Below are 24,358 nucleotides of genomic sequence, written 5' to 3' on the forward strand. Positions count from 1 at the left end.
TGCATCTTAGTAAGTGAAAGAAGTCAAAATGAAAAGGCTACATACTGTATGATTCCAAACATAAGACATTCTTGAAAAAGCAAAACTATGGAAGGAGTAAAAAGATCAGTATTTGCCAGGGATGGATAGACGAAGCACAGAGGATTTTTAGGGCAGGGAAAATACTCTGTATGATGTTATAATGATGGATGCGTGTCATTATACATTTGTCCAAACCCATAGAATGTACAACATCAAGAGTGAACTCTAATGTAAACTATAGACTTTCAATGTTGGTTCATCAGCTGTAACAAATGTAGCCTCTAGTGCAGGATGTTGACATTGGGGGAAGCTATGCATGTGTAGGAACAGGGGAAGTCAGGGGACTCTTTGTACTTTCCACTCAGTTTTGCTGTGAACTTCAAAACTGTTCTAAAAAATAAGTTTGTTTTTTAAAACAACAACAACACGGCATGCTCCTTCTCCCCACAAAAACATTACCGGATTAAAGGAGACAGCCTCAGGGGAAAAAAAAATCTCTCCAGGCAATTCTAAAATGTAGTTAGGGTTAAGAACCAGTCATTAGCCATTATAAGAGCCCCCTGTCAATGAATTCAATAAACAATTTTATAATGTAAATTCAAGCTAATGAACCACTAGATATGTGCTAATTTTAGTGAATAATCTTTTTTGGCATCTTTTCCACCGTTTTATGAGCATCTTCAAAGCATTGAGAGGACATCTTTTTCTTACAACATACTGTAGATCTCATCAAAGGCATAACTCAGGACAATCTTTGGTTTATAAAAAGATGATGACAGAAAAAAGACTCCCAGCTCTAAATTTAAGCACCTTTTGAACTTTATAAAAATCACTTTAAGAGCAACATTATTAGTATAATAGAAAAACTAAGATTTTATCTAGCCCTTTTCTTTTCACATACATCCTTCTGTCTATGAATTATTCCATAAAGATAATGAAAAATTATTTTACACACAAAATTTAAAAGGCAAGGATTCAAAGAAATCCAAAGAATGTTTGAGATTAAAAAAGGACTTATACTTAAGGAGGAAACAGATCCTCTAACAAAATGTGTTATCTTGCTTCATTATGGTTCTAAAATTAGCCCTACTTTAATTAGGTGAGAAATGGGGCTATTAAACTCATCAGGACGCTGCCAAACCACTGGGGGGGCTCCATGCTAGAGGTAAGGACTTCAGTGTCCATTTTTATTTCACAGGTCTTATTCCTCACCCCACAGAATCCCTCCCTAGTATCTGACACAAGTGAGGAACTCTTCCTAAAATTTCTTTCTTCTCTTAGTCTTCATCATGTCAGAGGATCCACTCCTAGCCTGGCATCCTTTCTTTCCAGGCCTTAATTTTCTTCTCCGCAAACCCACCTGAGTAATTTATCTAGTCCCTGGCTCAACGGTTACCTCGAGGTCAATGTCTGTTCTTAGCCTGCTTTCTGAACTTCAAAACAAGAATTTCCACTCACTCCCGAGAACTCTCCATTTAAATATTTCATTGGCACCTCTCGCTGTGTTACCAAGTCCAATTGATTATCCTCTCCTTTCATGCTGCTCCATTTTTTTTTTTTTTTTTTGCATCCTTAACTCAATTGCACCACAGTGGCCCCAGACTGGAAAATCTTATTAACTCTGCAATTTTGGGAAAGCTGTTAACTTCTTACAACCTCAGTTACTTCATCTGTTTTATGGGTAAAGAAAAACAATTTAAGAGGCTCAGCGTGAAGGTTATTTGAGACATTCAACTGACATTGCTTTAGATTTCAAAGAATATTGCTCCGTGTCTTTGTTAGACAAGGTTCTGTTGGAGATCACCTAAGGAGATGGTGAACTCAGCTCCAGCTATAAAGAGGCCTGAGATCTTTGACTCTCATATTATGATGCTTATAAAACTACTGGCAGGCTAGGAAGTAATAACTTTCTTCATAGTGAAACAGAATGGCTTTAGTCATATTTGAACTTCAATTTCTTATGTACTTGCCATAAAATAATAGACTCTACCCGCAAATCTTATTTTCTCAAATTCTTAAATTTCACAGTACTGAAAAATATTCACTTCCTGTAGTGTAAAATGTGACATTCGTTTAGAAATAAGGAATTCTTAAAAATTAAATTTGCATGTCTCAGCGATCATAGACAAACTACAGTCACTAGTAACTCAACCAATTCGGGTTAGGTCAATTTTAATCCTACTTAAGGTCAATTTCACACAGAAAGAATTATTGTAAGAGTTTCTACTGACAGCTTGTAATTAATGTATGCTTTTGAAAGGATGAATAGTCACTGACTGGATGTTCAAAGAAAGATTACATTTTTTGATCTCCCCCCACCAACACAAAAATTATACCACTCATCATATTTGACACTATCTTTCCCCAAAGAATTTTTTCATATATTGAACAGTTTGTCTTCCCCAAATTTATGACTCTTTCAATTAAAATGTAATTTTAGAAACATGTTTGGTGGTTTGAGTCAAGAAAAAAAAATAACAGGCATAGAGGTATTCCATAGTTGTTCAATGCTATGAAAAAAGGAAGCTTCATTTTATCCATTTATTTATTCAATCTATATTTATTAAACAGCTATTGGGTGCAGAAAACCCTGTCTTTCCTTACCTAATTGATGAATAATTATATTTTCAGAGAGATCCTCTGATTTCCCCAGATAACTGAGAAATAATTTTCAGAACTTTTTTTAGTGCCACTCATTCATTTATTCAACAGATAATTTTGAGCAGAGCCAAGCCTGGTTTTAGGCCTTGGAGACAGAGGAGCAAACAAGACAGACAAGATCCCAGCTCTCATGAAGCTGAGACAATCTCATAAAGAATCACACAGTATGCTTTCAGGTGATGATCACTGCAATGACAAAAATCAAAAAAGGATAAGGGGGTCTAGAGTGAAGGAGAATGCTACTTTAGATTGAGTGGTCAGCAAATGCACCTGAGGAAGTGTTGTTTGAACTCAGAGATATGGGTAAAGTACGAGAGTTGTGCAAGGGTTAGGAGAAGACCATTCCAGGCAGGGGAAATAGCCTTGGAATGGGATCAAGCAAAGCAAGTGAAGGAAGGAGGCCACTGTGGCTGGAGCAGAATGAGCATGAGCAAGAGTAGAAGAGAACGAGGCAAGGACCACAGCACGCAGAGCCTTGTAGCAATTGATAAGGCATCTAGAGTGTATTCTAAATGCAATGGGAAGCCACTGGGGAGGTTAGAACTAGAGGGTGAAATGATTTATGTTCACAAAAGATGACCTTGGGTCTTTTGTGGAAACAGGCAGTCTGGTTAGCAGGCCAATGCAGTGAAACATGGTTGAGTTCTGACTCTATTTTGAAAGTAGAGCTCTTGCACAACTTGATAATGGATTGAATTTATGGTTCGGATGTAAAAGAGGAATTGGCGATGACACTTAGGTTTTTGGTATGACTGGTGGTAGATTGATATTCTCATTGAATTGAAATAGGGAAGATTAGAGGCTAAACACAGCAGATGGGGGAAGCAGAATCAGGAGTTCTGATTTGGATAACAGAACATCTATTGTGCAAAAAATACAAATGATCGGCTGGCACGTGGACCAGACCTTCAGGGACATCATTCATTGGGAAAAACTCAAGGAGACAGGACCAGGGCAGACATGTGAATTCCCCATTGCCTCTCACACTCTGGGGTAGCTTTACCACAGGTACCAGATGTGGGAGAGGGATGTGGCTTTTGGGATGTGAGGCTTTTAAGTTGAATGGTTAGGGAAGGACCAGATTTTTCCCTGATATAATGAAGGGCCAAGATGTAATAGTAATATAGCACAGTAAAACCATACACCATCCCTATTCTGCCAGCCCCTCCTTTGGGGTGATCCGCGACCAGGATATAATGACAATATGATATAGTAGAACTTTGTTCCATCCCTATTCTGCCAGCTCCTTTTCTAACATTGTAGAAGTAAGAGGAGGAGCCAAGCTACCTGTTGCAGCTGTATGACAAAGAAAGCAAACAGCATGATTTGCCACATCAGTGTTCATAACTGGAGAAGTACCAGCCTCTATCAGGGCATGCTGGGAGGGCTGTGGTCCAAGCCTTGTGTTTGACCAGGATTGATTGCTTTAAGCACTAGCCTTGGCCAATTTCTATGGAGATTTTCAGGAGGCCAATGCCTTCTCTACAGGGGATAATTCATGAGCAAATTAACACTTACCTCTTAGGAAAAGCTTGGATTGAGTTGGTGGTAGTGGAGTGGTGAAATGTGATTTGATTCTAGTAGTACTCTGAATGTAGATTTCCCAAAGAACTTGCTGGTGGGTTGATTTTATGATTCAAAGAGAAAAAAGCAATCAAGAAGTATGCATAGGTTTTTACCCTAACAGCTGATTTAATCATGCTGTCATTGACAAAAATAAGGAAGGTTGAAGACACATGTAGTGGAGGTGGGGGTGAAATCAAGAGTTCTAATTTGGAAATGCCTAATAGAAACCCAAGTAGAGAGGTGGACAGCACATGGAGTTAGGGGAAGAGATCTGGATGGAGGATATAAATTTTGGAATCATCAGGATGTAGATGCATTTTAAAGCTGTTACTGAGTCCAAGTTCCTACTGCTCACTGCATGACAGGCCAATAAATGAGAGATGAGTTGTTGGGGCAAGGAATAGTGACTTTATTTGGAAAGCCAGCAGACTAAGAATATGGTGAACTAGTGTCCGGAAGAACCATCTTACCTGAGGTAGAACTCAGGCTTCTTTTATACTAAAAGGGGAGGGGATGTGGCTGGTTGTTGCAAACTTTGTGGTGCAGGAATCCTTTGTTCTTGCTGCTGTCCACGGAGATCTGGTCACAATGTTTCTACAAGCCTCCAACAAGACAAATGTTATTTTCTGTTCTGCAGCTTTTTATCTCTGTATGAATGGGAAAATGTTGTACCTTTAAAGGTCAGAGCCTTGACAATGAGTTAGGATGGATATTTCAAGATATAGACAACATTCTTTTACAAAGTTGCATGCCAAGAATGACTAAGTACAGGCAACAGAGCACAAGGGTTAGAGCTAAAGGAATAGATCCAATATGGAGGCAGGTTTGTTCTTCTCTGTTACAAAGCCATGAGACTGGATCAAGTTAGGAGCAAATATAAGAGAAAAAAGGACTGCAAACTGGCCAACTAAACCCTGACTGGGTTATGTCAATCTTTAGAAGCCTGGGCAAACCTAATGCCCCCTTCTCCAGGCAGATTCTTGGTTGCCTCCATCAAGAAAAGAAAGAACATTCAAGCACGATGCAATCTCAAAATACTATCTGTGATTTACTGCATAAAGCAGGTCCAAGAGAGACCTGAGGTGCCATGCTTCAAGGTAATGAGTAAATATTTCTACACACATACAAAACATCATGAACTTAAAAATGTAAAAGCATGGCTTTCTTTTCACTCTGCTGAGAATTATCCATCAGTTCAGTATAAAATTGACAAAATTCCATACTTTGCTTGCTGCTTCAGAGACTGCAATTCAAATTATATAATCATTCCAAAGCTTTTTGAGGAGCGGTTGTTGTCGTTTTTTTTTTTTAATGTAACATTTTATCCTATCTTTAATAGGGCTATATTTTACTCTGTCCTCCCCTCAAACTATAGAACTATTAAATTATTGGACATTTCCCTCATGTGATAAATCTATTGTCTGTTTCATGTCTAAGTTTCTAAGACTAATGTTTCAATTACAGAGCAATGATGCTTTAGATACAGTTACTCCAACTGCATATCACTCTTATATTCATTCTTACTCTGAGGAGAAATTATCTATGAAATCTGAAAATACCATTAACCTTTCCTCCACTTTTGGATCTAGAGCCAGAAATTGGTTATGGCCTAAGCTAAATGAGCTAGACATTAAATTTTGATTAGCAATGAATCCGGAACCAAAAGAGTCTTGGTTGGTAGGAATGGAGTAACAAATATATAACAGTAAAAATTTGGGAAACATTCTAGTCCCTCTCTGTTTTAGCTTGTTTCCTCTTCCCAACAAAGAAAGAGTTGGGTTTTTTCTTAATTAAAATTTAATATTACTCAGTCATAAAAAAAATGAACTAATGCCATTTGCAGCAACATGGGTGGACATAGAGATGATCGTATTAACTGAAGTAAGTCAGATAGAGAAAGACAAATACCATATGATGTCGCTTATATGTGGAATCTAAAAAAAAAAATACAAATTTATTGACCAACCAGAAATAGACTCACAGACATAGAAAACAAACTGTGGTTACCAGTGGGGAAAGGAGGGGAGAGATAAACTAGGAGTTTGGGATTAATAGGTACATATTACTATACATAAAATAGATAAACAACAGAGACTTACTGTATAGCACAGGGGAACTAAATTCAATTTCTTGTAATGAGCTGCAATGGAAAAAGAATCTGAAAAAAATATATATATATGGGTGTATATGTATAACTGAATTGCTTTGCTGTACACCTGAAACTAACATAGCTTAAAAAACTTAATATATTGAATTCAAAAATTCGTCAGGAACAATATATGTATGAGAATAGTCGAGAAATTTCTGGAAAAAATAAACTATAAATAATAAAGGCTGTGGCAAAACATCTATTACTCACCCAATATTCATGGAGTCTTCCATTTTTCTGAGCCCCCTTGTTGCTCATGGGACTGGGTGACTAGTTCTGGCAAATGGGCAGAAAAAGTGACACTTCCGGGTCAAACCATTGAAGATCCTGGGCACAAAAAAACTCTTCAGTGCTATCTTCCCATGCTTCAGTGACCTGGAGGTCATATATTGAGATTGTAGCAACACAACAGGGAAGCAGCCTGTGTCGCTGAATCTGCAAATGGAAGACAACTGGTCTGGAGAGTTGTCTGACCCTTGGTAGGATTCGTGTGACTGTGAAATAAGTCTTTGGTGTATTAAACATCAAGGATTTGGGAATTTGTGTTTTACCATAGCATTACCTATGTATATACTGATACAAAAAGAAACTTTCCTCAACAGATATGACTAGACAAATCAATGAAACACAAAAGGGTTCATTATAGACCCATGTCAATTTAGAAGTTTAATATGTGACAGTGACATCTTAAATCAGTGGGGAAAGATGGCTGACTGGTGCATATCTCAGTTAACAAAATCAACGCTCAATTTAGTGGTTTAAAATGACACTAATCATTTATTATCTTGTAGATTGAGTAGGTCAGGAATTCTGACAGAACATAATAGAAAAAGCTTGTTTTCACATCATGTGTGATGTTTAGGGCCTCAGCTGGGCAGCACAAAGGCCAAGGGCTGGAGTCCTCTGAAAGCTCATTCGCTTGCATGTCTGAGGCTGCAGATGCTGGCTGTGGGCTGGGGTCTAGCTGGGACTGTCAGCTGGAACACCCACATGTGGCCTCTTGCATAGCCTGAACATCCTCCCAACATGGTGGCTGGGTTTTTAAGGGTGAACATAGCAAGAAAAGGAGCTCTGTATTGCCTATTGTGACGTAGCCTCTGAAGTCACACGGCACCACTTCTGCCATCTTCTGTTGATCAAGGTGGTTAGAAAGCTTTATCTGTGTTTGAGGAAGGGAACACGGAGGCTACTTCTTGAAGGAGAAATGTCAACAGGATATTGTAGAAGGGCATAAAGAATGGGATATAGATATAGATAAAGACATAGATGTATGTATGTGTGTATATATATGTGTATATATATATATATATATACACACACACACACATAAATAGCAGCTATCTTTGGAAAATACAACCTGCCACAGTGCAAATGATTGTTTGTTAAGGCTCTGGTGCCACTTCTGGAAAAGCAGAATGTATGCCCTCCTATTACAGAGATGAGAATAACAAATATTTCCTTATACACAGATATTATGGTTTGAACAGACTGCTGAGGCTCTACCTAACGATTGTATAAAGAAGAGATGCAGTAGACAATCTTTTCTAAAATTAAGGACATCATTTTTGGTAGAATTTCTTCAAATGACAATCTAGTATATAGATGAAATTTCCATATGCATTATTTTATTTAGTTATATTGTTGGAAATCATTTAGGGCCTTTACTGAACTATTTTTAATGTTCAAAGCCTTGAAAAGTTCCAGGCTAAAGACATTTTTGTGAAATGATAGGAAGTGGAGCTTCAGGCTTGTATTTCCCATGTGTCTATGCACCATAGTAAGTGAAAAACAATTTTTTAAAAGAATCTTGGCCTTGCCCATGGTTTTCTCATGTTTCCTCTGAAAGCAAAGGTACTATGGCTTTCTATTCAGGCACACATTCCTGTTAGATGGTTCTTTGTGTTTCACATAAGGGTATCAACCCTACTTCTAGGTAACTAATCAATCGATCATCTGCAGAAGTATCAGTATCCCAATATAGAAGGGTCGACTGTCACAACTTAACAGAGAGTGCAATCTTAAACTCTCTGCTGCCCTATTTTACACTTGATGTTTGTCTGAAGTCAGGGATCAAGCTGAGGCTGGGACATCACCTGGACTCACACCCTTGCTCAGCTTCTTCCCCTCCTCCATCCTGCTTCCGCTCACTGCCATGCCAGTTTCTCCTGGGAATAGTCCTAAAATAAATCACATGTACATGAGTCCTCAAATTAGAGTCTGATTCTGGAGAACAAGATCTAAGACATAATCCTTCTCTTTAGATATTCTTCTATCATTCTGTGAGTGAATGTCACTAGAGAGTAGAATACTTGGACCACTTGGTGCCGTTCTAAGGAATCAGAATCTACATACCAATGAGATCCCTAGGAGATTTGTATACACATTAATGTTCCAGAAGCACTTTTCTGAGAAAGAGTCCTGTGAACTGGTTCAAGAAGACGTAAGACATTGGAATAGATCAGAAACTGGAAGAAATCACAAACCTTGTCAAAAATTAATTATTGAGTTATTTTCATTTTCATATTATTCCAATGCTATTTAAATAATTCCAAAGTAGAGGAAATGATGGAAAAATTCTAATCCATTTTATGAAGTTAGCAAAACCCAATATTAAGACCTGATAAAGATTAAACACTCAAAGAAAGCTTATTAAATAGTCTGGTGAGTATATAGAAACAAAAATCCTCAACCTAGCATTGGCAGACTGAATTCAGCATGAAAATAAAAGAATTGTGCACCACAATGGAAAAGAGTTTATACCAAAAATGCTAGGGGTATTTAACACTTTAAAATCTACTAACATAATTTATCACATTGAGGGGGGAAAACCAGAATTTCAATAGATGTTCCCAAATTAATTAATAGATGGTAAAATTAAATATCCATGAATTATAAATATGTCTAGTGAACTAGGACTAAAAGAACACCTTCTTAACATGATAAATGGTATATTTTGCAAACCAACAATTTACATCATTCTGACAGCCTTTTCAGCTGAAGTCAGGAATAAGATAAAGATGCTTGAGATAATCACTATTCATTTTTTTCTCTTAAGTTCCAAACAATATAACAAAACAAGAAGAGAAATAGGAGGTATAAATATTAGAAAGGGAACTAAACTAATGCTATTTTCAATTATTTTTACCTACTTCAAGACCTCAAGAAAAATCATTCATGAAAATGTTAAAACTACTAGAAAGTGGTGGATAGCAACATATGTGTACAAGTATCAATGACTTTTACATATTAAAAAGTAAATATTTCATCCACAAAAAATGAACAAAAATACCATACTTTCAAATGATCTTAAGAAATGTGCAATAATGTGTAAAGAAAATAAAAAACATACTTTAAAAAGAGTTCAAAATGGAGAAAGACACTGTTTTTCTAGACAGCGAAACCCATTATTATTAAAGTATTAATTCTTCCCAGTTTGGTTTATAAATGTGGTGTTTCTAATCTAATCGAATACCAACTGAACATTCTTGCAACTTGACAAAATGCTTTTAAAATTTATTCAGAAGAATAAACATGAAAGAATAACCAAGAAAACTTTAAAAAGAAAAATGAGAAGGAATTTGAAACATAATATAAAGCCACAATAATTTGAATAATCTGGTACGTGCACAGGACTAGACAAGCAATTCAAGGTAAGAAAAATAGTACAGAACAAATGCAGGAATGTTTAAGAGTTTAGCATGTGATAGTAGTGTCATTTAAATCACTCATTATATAATTTGACTAAATATTGGTGGAAAAATTAAGTCAACTTTATTATATTCCAGAAAAGATTTCAGCTGGGCTAAAAATGTAAAATTTTAAGAAAACACATGCACATTCCAGAAGTGAATAGAGATACATATTTAAGTAAGCTTGGAGTGCAATAGGCTTTTCTAATCATGACACTGAAAGCAACATCATTTAAAAAAATGGTTTCTTTGACCGTATAAAAATGTTAACACTCCTATGCATAAAGGAAAAACAGTATATATTAAAAACTTAAGCATATAGTGCTTTTCTATTGGAAGAGCACAAACAAAATTAGGAAAACCTCGCTACTACATATGAAGTAAAAAAAAAAGTATATGCAATAAAGAGCTTTCACAAATCAAAAATAAATAAATAAAACTGGCAAAGGCCATGAAAGTGTAATTCACAAAATTGTGGAGCCAATCATTTTATTTTTTAATAAAAGTTTAGCTGCTTTATTAATACACTGCAACTTATCACAACAATGAGGTATCACCTTTTGTGTATCAAACTGACAAGAATTAAATACAATTATGATACATAAAGTTTGATAACGGTGCAAGCAACTGGTACCCTTGAACACAGCTGGCCAGAGTATGAATTTTATAACATTCTATATAGAAAAGTGGTCGTTTCTGTTTGAAAACTTTTAAATGTTGACTATTGGTCTTCTGGGAATTTATCCTAAGGAAATAAGTCTAATTTTTGCAATGATTTATCTGTAAGTATGTTCATAGCATCATTTCTTATAGTAGCCAATCTTGGAAACCAACTAACTATGCAGCAGCAGAGGATTGGCTCAATAAGTAAATGCCTTTATCTAATGGAATACATAGAAGCTATTAAAAATATTTTTAAAGAATGTTTAATGGCTTGGGAAAATGTGCATGATATATGGTTTAATTAAAAACAGATTGAAAAATAATGTGCAGTTTGAACCTTTTGTTAAAAATTTTGTTCACGCAAAATGTAAAACAGGAAAAACACACACCAGAATGTTAACAATGGTTTTTTTCCCTAGATGCTAGGATTTTAAATTATTTATAATGTCTTTTTTCCGCTTACCTGCAAGTTTCCTCTTTTCTTCAATAAAAATGCATCCTATTAAGATCAGAAATTATAAATACATTAAAATTAGCTTGTAAAAAAGTCAAAAAAGAGAAACAAGCAACTTATAGACCTTATGTTATTGACATGTGTTTGTCATGATAACAATGCCTCTTTCAGGGTAACACCCAGGAGAAATTCTTGTCCATTCTTGACACCAACCAATAACAATAATTGCTCTTGTCCTGGGCAGTTGACTGGTTTTTATCTGATGGACCCTATGAACCACGTAAACTAGAAAGCTTGAAGACAACATATGTCCACCTCTGTAAACGAGGGTATGAATCTATGTAACATGCAATTGTTCCACTTAAGAACATTGTCATCTGGGAATTTGTGTGTTCTGATGTCAGCTTCAATGTTTCCAGGAAAGATGAAGGATCTGTATAAAGTAATAAGTACACCCACTAAGGGCCCTGAAGCAATAAGAGAATTCCGCCAGCACACAAGGACCCCAGGGTGCAGCAGAGAAGGGTCAGTGCTAGACCTGCAAGAGAACTCGTTCCTTAAACAACTGGGAAGAGTAGAGCAATCATTCACTCAACTAACATTAGCTGAGGTCTGTTATGTGCCTGCCAGGCACTGTTCTAGGGGCTGGGCAGCCATACAATAAATGATGTGAAAATTACAGAATCCCTGCTGTTCTGGGATCAATTGCGTTTTTTCACCCACTCCCCCTAAATTCATCTGTTTAAGTTCTAATTCCCCAGAACCTCAGAATGGGATGGTATTGGGAAATAAGGTCTTTATAGAGGTAATCAAATTAAAATGAGATCATTAGTGGGGGCCTTAATCCAAATGACTGGGGTCCATAAAAATGGGGAAATTTGGAAAACAATGTGAAGACACAGAGAGAGGTCCATCTATGAGCTCAGGAGAGAGACCTGGAACAGATCCCTCCCTCACAGCCCTGAGAAGAGACCAGCCCTGCCCACACCTTGATCTAGGACTTCCAGCCTCCAGAACTGGGAGACGGTACATTTCTGTTACTACCATCATCCGCTCTGTGGGACTTGATTACAGTGGTCCTAGCAAACAAAATCATCTCCCATCAAGGGGATAAGGGGCAGGCAAACAAAAAATAATTACAAATTGTGGAGTCTCCAGTTCAAGTACCCAGGAAAGACTGTGGGGTGGGGGAAAGCACAGTTTGAGCTTCAACCTGAAGGATGGGAAGGAAAGCAACCTGAGAAGGGGAAATGCCTCCCCACGTGCGGGTCCAGGGCAGAGAAGGACTGAGCTGGTGTGAGAACTCAAGAATCAAGTGAGGGTGAATAGGTCCTATAAGAAGGTACTGGCGACAGACATCAGAACCCACTCAGAGTCTTCTGTCACTTGTGTTCGAACAGGCGTGGTGAAGTGTAAGGAGTCCTCAGTCCCTGTTCTGGGATCTGTCACTTATCACTGCCTTGATTTCTTAATTGAGTCCTCCATTATTCAAATAAGTCTTTTCAGTCACAGATACATGAATCCAGAAAGCCTGGTGATGAGAATAGAAAAACTTTCAGAATTCATTCTTAATTATGGTTAAGGGGTATTCCATGATACTCGTTTGCTGTACTTTTCAAACCCTTTTCCTCTTTCTCAGTGTCTCTGAAACTTCTAGGTCACTGCCTGATCTGGTAAAATGCACGAAAAAATGTGGCCACCAAATCAGCACTTAGCCTAAGGAGAGTGAGCAGAAAGGCTGTGATCCCATGGTCATGTGTGGATGAAAGATTGCACCCGGGAACGTCTCTAAATAAATTTCATTCTCTTCATGTCCCCACAGTCATCCACCAACCATTCGAGTTCACTCATTCAATTACATAGTCCTCTTCTTTCTGTCACTGAGGACACACCACGTCATTTTGCTTTGAGATCTGCTTCCCAATCACCTGATGGAGCTTCTTGGGCAAGCAGGTACTTAGCTTTAATCGTGTCCTGACTCAGAGAAAGATTTTATTTTTGTTACCAAGTCCCCCCAATTTTTATTTGGTTAGCGGCAAATGTCCACCACATAATTCCTTCAAAATTGATGTTGTTTAAGGTTCCATCAAGTATCCAACTGATCATTCAGTAAGTAAATTCAACTAGATTGGCCCTTTAAAGCTATACATTTTTTTCAACTCATGATTTTGAGCAGATTTCTGTATTCACTTTAGATACAGTACAAAGACAAGACTAAAATGGCTTCAAGACATTCATTCTAGTTGAACCAAAGTTCATTTTTTAGTAATCTCATGAAAGTCTTTTTTTTGCTTTCAGATAAGGTGAACAGAAAGGAATTTTTTAAAAAGAAAAAAAGGGATCCAAGAATGTTATAAATATGCCATGCAATTTAAAATTTAATACTGCAGCTTGGTTCTCTGCTAATCCTTTTGTGCATTTCTTCTGTAGACATACGGCTTTAAGAGCTCACCTAGAATACCAATAAATAAATAATGGTTGAACACAGCTCTGTAGAACTCCCAGTTAAAACAAGATTAAAGTAAGGTTGATTTTGAGCATACTTTTTTTTTTTGCCAGTTCGTATTCGGATGCAAATATTATTACTCCTTACTTTTCATTTGCATGCTTATTACAAGAGATGTTCTCCATTCTTACAACCCATTCATTATTCTATTGAAAAACCAGACTTCTTGTTTCAGGGAGCTAAGGAGATGTGATGTACACTGAAGGATGTCTTCTACTGTTATGGAAGCCGTAATGCCAACTTTGGAGAGATGAGAGACCCCAATTCCAAAGGGTTATCTGAGCACCTGTAAGGGCATAGCTTTTCAGTTCATCATCACAGTCATGCAGTACAATGTTTTGACACAGATGAGTAGACATCACTGGGGACAATTCCGTAGAAATTTGCCATGTATATCTGCTTATTAAAAAAAAATCTGAGTTATGAAAACAAGGCTTTAAAGAACCACTTAAAATATCTCATTAAAAAGCCAACATATGGTTGTGACACATGTATCACTGGTGCAGGATGTTGATAGTGGGGGAGGCCATACGTGCTGGGGCGGGGAACGGGGTACACGGGAACTCTCCGTACCTCCTGCTCAGTTTTGCTGTGAACCTAAAACTGCTCTAAAAAGTCAAATCTATTAAAAAAAAACAAAGCCATCATACTAAATCTGTAGAAATAACAGATTGCTGATTGCCAGAGGCTTGGGGGAGGCAGGAGTAGGGAAAGGCTGACTTATGAGAATTGGGGTCTTCTCTTGGGATGACGAAACTGTTTTGGAACTAGATGGAAATGGTGGTGGCACAACAATGTCACTGTACTAAATGCCACTGAATTGTTCAGTTTAAAATAGTTTACTTTATGTTATGTGAATTTCACCTCAGTGTTTGAAAAAGCCACCATACAATAGATGAGCTTCTTCAAACTTATATCGCATGGAATTACAGTTTCCCAGCATAGTCCTCAGTCCTCTCTGATCCAATTTGCTTTGAAGCAGTGCACATGTATTCTCTTCTTGGCTATCCTGCTCTGCATTAATGTATTAAAGGCTCAGAATGGTCCTGCGGTAAACCTCTTAGTGTTTGTTTACACAAGAACCCCCATCCCCTGCTCTCTGCATCCTATCTGATAACATCACACAGAACACATTTCGGGAAATAATACTCCAGACCTTTCCAAGAAGAGAACACTCCAACCCATTCTTGTTTTAATTGTTCTAGGAAAAAGCTTTTTACACAACAACCTTTTCTGGGGGTTTGCTGAAAACCACTTAGCCTTCGAGCAGATCTAACATGGTTTCTGAAGTCTTTTGATAGCGCTCAAGACAACAATAGATGACTGTAATAAACCCAATTCTAAATGAATGATGAGATGTTGTAATAATAAAGACAATTCTGATCTTGACTATCGCTTGATTTGTACGCAGGCGTGCCACACCAGGAAAACTTATTATCCCGGCCGTATATAGATCAGCTGGCCATATACTTTGAGATTTTATTCATTTGCACAAATTGCATTTTATATATACTTCAGAAAATATGACACAGTATGGGGGCACATCTAAAATAGCTGACTTTTTAATAGCAGATATAAAAATGTCCAATACAATGGCAATTTAATAAAATGAAATGGCCCAAGGCTATTTCTTCATTGCAAGTAAATGCAGCCTCATGAATCTTCACTCGAAGGCCATTTCTGAGATTTTGAAAGTGTTGATTTAATAATAATTACCACCAGTAAGAATGTCTGTAGAATGGAATTGACTATTTTATGATCGAAATCAGTTATCCGTAGCCAGGGGTGGGATTCAATTGGGGGTGGGGCGGAGGAGGGAGCACTCCTTTCTCCCAGAGAGATGTATCGGAATCTCCGGGAGGGATGTTTACTTTAAAAAGGAAGTATCAATAGTATAATTACAAATCTGACTATGGCCACAGTAATTAATTCACTTTGAAGATGTAATCACAATTAACAGGGTGTGGGAGTTTCGCTTCCTCAAATGGAGACATGTGTTAGGAAAGGTGGAGAAGAGAAACACAAGACAGCGTGCTGTCTAGAGACAGATTAAACACAGACAGTCTGTCTATTTCTTCACCACCCACACCACACATTCAGCTTCCTGAATGCCCATGCCCCAAATGTCCCACTGGTCTGGACTTCCCGATCTGAGTGTGAGTGGGTGGGGTGTGAACGTTCCAGGAAGCAGCATCCCAGGAGCCCGTGCTCTGACTCAGGCTTTCCCTCGATGAGTAGCTGGCTATGTGCTCCCAAAATTCCTGGTTCTGGCATCTGGGACCACCTGTCCTGTTCTTCTGACTGTCTTCAAAGTTACACCACCAGGATCAAATAGGTTAGTATTGCCTAGATGAGTTGGGTTATAGGGTTATTTTTAGTGTATCTGTTTGCCATCATGTTCAATGTATGCACACACACCCACACATGCAGGCGTCTCCCCCTCCAGTACACACACACACACACACACAGGCCCTGTGGACGGTGTTTATACTAGTTGACTCCGCCCTCCTGACCACTGCTCATTGGACCAGGCTGCATAATTGACTCACCTGGACCACTTTCTCCAAGGAACATAGAATTGAGTCTCAGAGGTACTGGTCATTATACTGGGAGCTAAGATTGCAGACAAAGGAAGGTTGAGCTGGGAATATCCTGTTTGACCCGGAATGCCTGAAAAAGCCGGGAAAGTCGTACTGGAGGAGAGTGGCATACCTCAACTTCACAGGCACAGAAGCTCCTACGCGTGGGATCCTTCTGGACCTCACTCTATGTGTCTCTTCATCGGGCTGTTTTTTGTATCCTTTAAAATATCCTTTGTAACAAGTTGGCAATAGGAAGTAAACAATTTTCCTGAGTTCTGTGAGCCATTCTAGCAAATTATGGAAACTGAGGAGGGGGTCGTGGGAACCTCCACTTTGCAGGTAAGTTGGACAGAAGTTGTAACCTGGGAACCCACTACGTGTAAGTGGCTTCTGAAGTGGGGACAGTCTTGTGGAACTGAGCCCTTAACCCAGGGGGGGTCTGTGCTAACTCTGGTTAGAATCAGAACTGAATTGAATTTTAGGACACCCAGCTGGTGTCAGAGAATTGGTCAATGTGGGAAAAACCCTGCACATCTGGTGTCAAATATTTAGCGTGAGAATAAAGGAAAACAGAGGTTTTTTTCCTAGACACATGAACACGTGCATTCTTCTTTTATTTAATGGGTTGTAATCCTTTATTATCATTGTTTATTTTAAACTCTAATTGTCTCAGATTAGCCAGTGGTAGCCCTCTCAAGGTGGTTCTTTTGTCCTCTTGACCTGTCTCCATAGCTCTCTGAGGACTTCATTACTTTCTGGCAAAATAAGATGTTTCATATTTATCTTGTAGTTGCTCTGCCCCATCCCTGGAATCACCTATTTCTTCAAGGAGTCTAGATTTCTTTTTGGAGATAGAAATCAAAGCTATATGCAACGTATACTCAGTTGCTACTACAGTGTCATTGCTTCTAGACCCTCTCATTGGACAGAGGTAGCAAATGTATGTATATGCATATAAACATACATATAGGTATACAAAGCAGAATTTTTGGAATGTGGAGAACGCACAGAAGAAAAAGAGAGAAAAAAAAAACTGAGGTAGGAAGAATAATGGCCTGCCAAAGATGTCTATGACCAAAACTTCGGAAACTAAATACCTTGGATCGTATGGCAAAGAGGAATTAAAGTTACAAATGGAATTAAGGTTGCTAATCAGCTGACCTTGAGATGAAAGTGGAGGAAGGGTTCCGCAGGCCAGAGAAAGTGGATGGTCTCTAAATGCTAGAAAGACAAGGAAGCAGACTCTCCTCTATAACCTCCAGAAAGGAATACATCTCTGGCAACATCTTGATTTTATGCCAACAAGACCCATGTCAGATGTCTAACCTATATAACCGTGAGGTAATATATGTATGTTGCCTTCAGCCACTACTTGTGGAAATTTGTTACAATAGACATAGAAAACTAATAGTGACTCCTTTGTCAAGTCAGAGCCTGTAAAAGTCCAAGTTACCTCTGGGCAAAGCAGAAAGAATCCCAATTATTTTGTCTTGGAAGAACCTCAGCCCAACTTATCGGAAGATATTCAGTATGGTTTAGGGCATGGAAACTGAGACCCACAATAATAGTGGATCCAACAAGAGACAATTTTATTTCTATCTCTATTTAGCCATCCTCTGGTCATTTGAAGTCCCTCCTGATTAGGGTCCTTGAACCTCCAGGTGCTGCTCCCTATTCCAAGCTCCTTCTGTGTCCCTTCTCCTCAGTTTTCTAGACTCATAGCCACCTTCTGCTGTGGGTCCTCAACTCTTGGCATATCTTCCTCAGTCTTCTTGCTGGCGACAGCCTGCCTGAAACACACCTAAAACAGGAACATCTCCTTGACCCTTACTTTCATTTCTCCTGCATTACTTTTCTATTTGCTGCTGTAAAAAATTATCACAAACTTAGTGACTTAACACAAATTTCTTCTTATAGTTCTGTAGGTTAGAAGTCTGACACGGGTCTCACTGGGCTAAAATCAAGATGTGACCAGGCCTGCATTCATTCCAGAGGTTCTAGAGGAAGAATATATTCCCTTCTTCATCTTTTGTAGCTTCTAGAGGCTACCCCAATGCCAAGGCTTATAAACCCTTTCTTCATCTTCAAAGCCAGCAACAAGAGGTCAAATCCTTCTCGCATCACATTATCCTGACCTCTTCCATGGTCACATCTCCTGCTGCCTCTCCCTTTCTGCCTCCCTTTCCCACTTTTAAGGATCCTTGTGATTACATTGGGCCAACCAGATAATCTAGGATAATCTTTCTATTTTAAGATCAGCTGATTAGCAGCCTTCATTCTATCTGCAACCTGAATTCCCATCTGCCATTTAACATAACCAAAATCCTATTCACAGGCTCTAGGAATTAGGACATGGATATCTTGGGGAGAGGCATTATTCTGCCTACCACCATCCCCATTTTTAGCCTCCTTCCATTATGGCCAAAAGCACAAATAAAAGTCTCCTTTCCCTCTCTCCCTGGGCTTCCTCTATGCTTCCTCCTAAATCAGGCCATTATTCAGCTCAAGGATTGGTACTTGAGAAAAAAAGCCCTCTTTCAATTATCACCTCATTTTGTACATAATCACTTGCTCATTTTAAGTTAGTCTCTCAATGAATGAGTCACTCTTCAATGCCTTAGCAAAAGATAGCGAAGTGAGGAGGCAAGCCTAACCACTTTTAAGCTGCCTTGCACTTGATCGCCAGTCTTAACCACTTGAATTTGGGGTTTTGGCACTCTGTACAAAGTTAGCAGCAGTTCTTAAGAAACGGAACACAACATCACTCAGATTGATTTGTCCAGCCAGCGAAATAGAAGCACTAATGTCATTTGCGATTTTGCAAGTTATGCCCGAGGCTTCAAAGCTGTTCCTGAAAAGAGGAACAAGAGAGGAGAGTGGGGACGGAATGAGAATGTCCTTGAAATGTTTTTCTACTCAAATCATTTAAATAAGATTAGCTAAACTGCAGGAGCATCCTCTAGGCCTGGAGGAGTGAGATTTGGTAGCAAGAACCTGGGAAGAAAAGTAGAAGGGCTGGATTCCCATCCAGCTTTTATCACTAACTTGTAGACACTAACCATCATGCCTTCAAATGTTATCTTCAGGACAAGAAGGAAGACATTTGGCGCCAACCACCTGCGTGCTAATCAAGGCCAGGAAAGCAATTCTTGCTCCTCCTAGAATTGAGGGTAAATCTGAGAGAACAGTCTCCTGCTTGTAATTCTGTAATAGTTTGCATCTGATGGGACTGAGTTATGAAATGAGTTGGCCCGGATGATCTCCAAGGTCCCGTTAGGCTGTGTCCATTTGGGGTTCGGTGACACAGTCTTACTCAACTGACAGTCACGGCTCTGCCCTTGGATGGTCCCGACCTCTGCTGCTCTCCAAGACCAAGTCTTCTCTGTGGCCTTGGTTGTGGCTCAACAGGGCACTTCCCTCTTCCTTCCTGCAAGATGAATCAGACTGGCATGACTCTTGCCACTCCCTGTGGGAACTAAGCGAATGTGAGTGTGCGTGGTGGGTGTGACTTTTCCCAAGGATTAGACAGTGGCATTTATGATGACTCAATCTTATCAGGCAAATACAGTCCACGCTTTACTTTATTTTCCTGGTTAGAAAATGACAAGCCAGTGTACTGCCTATTTATTTTTTCTTCTGTATGTTTTAATAATGTTCTATGGTATCAAGCTTTTGGGGCCAGTCTAAGAAAAAATACCATAAACAGGGTGGCTTATAAATGACAAACATCTATTTCTCACAGTTCTAGAAGCTGGGAGAGTCCAAGGTCATGGCACCAAGAGATTTGGAGTCTGTCGAGGGCCTCCCTGCTCACAGATAGTACCTTCTCACTGTGTCCTCACATGGTAGAAGGGAGCTCTCTGGGGTCTCTTTTGTAAGAGCACTAATCTCATTCATGAGGGCAGAGCCCTCATGACCTAATCACTTCCCCAAGGCCCTATCTCAAAGTATTATCACATTGGGGATTAGGTTTTTAACATATGAATGTTGGCAGGGACACAAATATTTAGTCTGTAGCATATGGAGTTTATGAGTAAGGAATTTTCAAATGCGATTTAGGCACAAAACCCCATCTACATTTTTTTATGTGTGTGCGAATGTACATCTTTCTTCTAAGAGGATCTATAACTCATCACACTCAACAAATGTTGGCTGAATTGAATTAAGATGGTAATAAAGTAATATAAATGGTAAAAAAAAAAAATAGAGGATCTATAACTCATCAGATTGCCAACACGAACCCAAAAAGAATAAGACTAATTAGTGTAAAAGAACGTTCTATTGCCAGAGAATCATCGTCAATTATCGTCCACCTCTAATGGAGGCAGCTCAGGGAGCCAAAGGAACTACAGAGGTAATATCATTAATTGTGGAGTATTTTATATCAAGCATCATGGACTAAAACTCCTCTTGACCAACTACTCCGTAACAAACTTTCCAGATTAACCAGTGTTCTGTTTTATCTCTAAAATACACCCACTGCTGCCTCCAGCCTTGAGCCTAGCACTCTTTCACACTTTAAAAAAAATTTTTTTTCCCCTTAACAGAGGCACTGGAGATTGAACCCAGGACCTTGTGCATGCCAAGCACGTGCTCCACAGCTGAGCTTTATCCCCCTCCCCTCCCACTTTTGATCCCACCCGCGGAGTTAATTCATACCAAGATTCAGTGATGGTTCTTACACATCCTGTTCATGTCAGGATATTATATTTCTGTGATTTGGTTAAAAACATGAAAATTTGATTAAATATGAGCATAAAAAGAAAGTTGCGAAGTTTAATTCTTTTCAGATTCTTAATTACAGCAAGTTGTTTTTTTTTTTTTGCATAACTCTAGAAATTTAAGGAAAATATGAAAAAAAAAAAGGTTCTGCACTGTGATTCCATGACAGGTATCTTTTAGTTTCTGCTTCACTTTAAAGAAATAACTGGAGACTGCAGAGCAATGTGGTTTGTGCAAACTGAGAGATGCTCAAGGAAAAGCCTTGGTCCTTCATCAAAGGATTGGGGGATTAATGCAAATTTACATGTTTTGAGTTAAAATAAAGAGCTTAAAAAAGGTATAAATCATTTTTATGATTCCCAGATTGAACCAACATTGCCTATTAGCCAAACAACCATGGAGTCCCATTGAATTAACTTAGGGCAATTCTGTTGCATTGGAATCCCAGCTAGGGAAAGAAAAATCAGCTCTAGGACCCATGATTTTCAAGAATCTTCATATTAGTGTCCTTTCCCTGACTCAGCAAAAGAAAGTGAATGGAAATTTTCAGCTCTGCAGAGGATTCCACACTCAGGATCAACATGTTCTTTACAGAAGATTTCGGCTTTCTGGGTCATTTTGAAAATGAAGTAGGATTAGATGTGCAAGAGATTTATTGAGGGAAATTTGTGTGGAAGAAAAAGGGGTAAGGGAACAGGAGTAGATGGGGAGAGGCTTAGGTGCAGGTTTTTATAGCGATGAAGGGGGAGAGGGAAGGAAGGAAGACTGGGTAGAAGGAGCTTCAGACTACAGTGTGCCTCTGAGAAAGTCTCAGCTCCAAGCAAGTCTCGTTATCATTATTATAGGCATAACCTCAATTCTGGTTTATTTTTAATAAGTTAAAAATCCACCAACCTCAGCACGTTAGCTATTATTAATAATAAATGATTTGCAACACATCCTGCAACTGATCACTGCACACCAGAATGGCCCCCAAAAGGTGACACAGAGCCATAAGTCTAGGTAAGAAAAACAGCTCATTTTACCCCAAGCACCGCTAACACAGGAGGAGTAGGAACAGAGTGCAATCCAAGTACATTTCCCTTTTCAGCATAAAGGTATCTTTCTGTGAAAATAACAAGTAGAAATATTTGAGTATTAAGTTGAACCATATGAAATCTCCATCAGCATTTTCATATGGTTCAACCTCACACTAATTATGAACATTGGCTGGATTTTATAGATTTTATAGATATAATATAGATTTAAGGGGGGCCTGCCTCACTCTTAACCTTGGCCAGATACCTTCTTAAATAAACTGTACTTAATTTCCAACACAGTTATCTGGCGTGTCCACTCCAGGGCTAGATAAATGGATTGCAATCATGTTTGTAGATTCAAAGCCTTCCTGGAAATTGCAGTGAGCCCAGGTCTTTCTTCACCCTCTCGGCACCACCTCACTACTGATGAGAATGAGACTGCGGGACATTTCTTAGCATTCCCCAGGGAGTGTTAGCCTCTACTCGAACCCATCCTGCTGCTGATTTTGGCACCAGCCTCTTAAAACAAGCACTGGGCACAAGACAGTAGAGCTAAGTGTAATCAGACGCAACCGTATTCCGACTCTGACCTCAGACTTCTTTTCTATTACAGACCCCCTCTCAATTTAAATGCAAACCTTGTCTTATTCTTTTACTGAATGGCTTCAGTGGACGTGATATTTCCTTCCCTCGTGTTGAGAGAAAAAAATAAGCTATTACCTTTCAACATGATTGATTTTCAAGTTATTTTTAATACTAAAAGTAGAAAGCAAAAGAGCAAGCAAAACCAAGGCTGCAGGTGCCTATCCTCAAACTGGAATATGCAAATAACTATGTTTATTTCCGGCTGTTATAGAAACAGGTAGCCTTCTGTGTTAGTTGCCTTCCCGGTGTTGGACATAGCATTGGAAGATCTGACCTCTCCCAGGGGTCACCAGCTTATTCCATTCCTCACTGTCTGCAAAGTAGGGGATGAATATATCCCCACTCACTTTCCTTCAGCGGCTCTGCTCTGCTGGGGTTGCCCAACTTGAATTAAGTGATGCTTTGAGTCGTTGCTTTTTCCTTCCCTGAGAAACTAAAGACAGACCACAGTTAACAATAGTCTTAAAAATAACATCTTGGGAATAATCATCACATGTTTCCTTATTACAGGAAATGCATACCAAATGTCGCCTTGTATTTAAACCTGAAAAGTGGGCAGAGTGTGGGCAGACAATTACACCAGAGGCTATTTAAGGAGGGCAGGTTTTCCATGACTGGCCACAGTTGGCCTTAGAACTCCATCTGTTCCTGACTTAATTTCACATGTAACTATCAGCACAGGTGCCATTGGTTAGTATTATAGAAACAAAAGTGATTGTCATGTAACCTTTAAGGATGTGAGTGGGGTTCTTTTTGTTTTTTTTTTAATCCTTGGAGCCAGAGACATGAATTTAATTTCAAGACCCCTTGAACACAGAGGCCCTTTGACAAGTCTCCCCACTTCCCTGAAACGCACTCTAGCCGAATGATGTAGGGGACATCAGAGCCAGCTACATGATTGGAGGGGCCCAGTGCACAATGAAATGGCACAGGTCCCCTTGTTCAAAAAGCAGGAAAAAGGGTGCCATTAAAGGTACCAAAACATAAAGCTTTTTCTTTTCTTCTGCAGTTTCTCTTTCGCTTTGTCCCGGTGTTTTTCATTTGCTAGTTAGTGTTGTTCTAAGTGAAGAAAAATGAAAATGTTAAATTATTAGCATGAATGTACCATTAGTCTTATATTGTATGATGCCAGTTATAAATACAAATAAAACCCACAGGTGAAATTACTGAAATTCAGGTTTCCTACCTCATACGTACACGCGTATTTTGTTCTTGCCAGAAGATTAGAAATAGGGAACAAAACTAACTTAACTATTTCTATTTCCATTCTTCACATGCACACATTCCATTAGCTCTCTCAACTTTTGACTTTCGATGAGTAACGAAGGACTGGAAAGAAAAAGAACCATGGGTGGTCCTATTTTTCTCTTTCCTTCTATCTCATCATTTTCTTCTCTATTTACTTGTTTTATTGAAGTCTGGTTGATTTGCAATGTTGTGTTAGTTTCTGGTGTACAGCATAGTGATCCAGTTATACATACACACCTATTCTTTTTCATATTTGTTTTTCATTGTAAGTGATTACAAACTATTGAATGTAGTTCCCTGTGCTATACAGTAGGTCCTTGTTGTTTATCTATTTTATATACAGTAGTGTGTGACTGTTAATCCCAAACTTCTCGTTTATCCCTCCCCCTCTTTCGCCTTTGGTAACCCCCAGTTTGTTTTCTGTCTCTATGTA

This window comes from Vicugna pacos, chromosome X (genome assembly GCF_048564905.1).
Source record: "Vicugna pacos chromosome X, VicPac4, whole genome shotgun sequence".
NCBI classification, from domain to species: Eukaryota; Metazoa; Chordata; class Mammalia; order Artiodactyla; family Camelidae; genus Vicugna; species Vicugna pacos.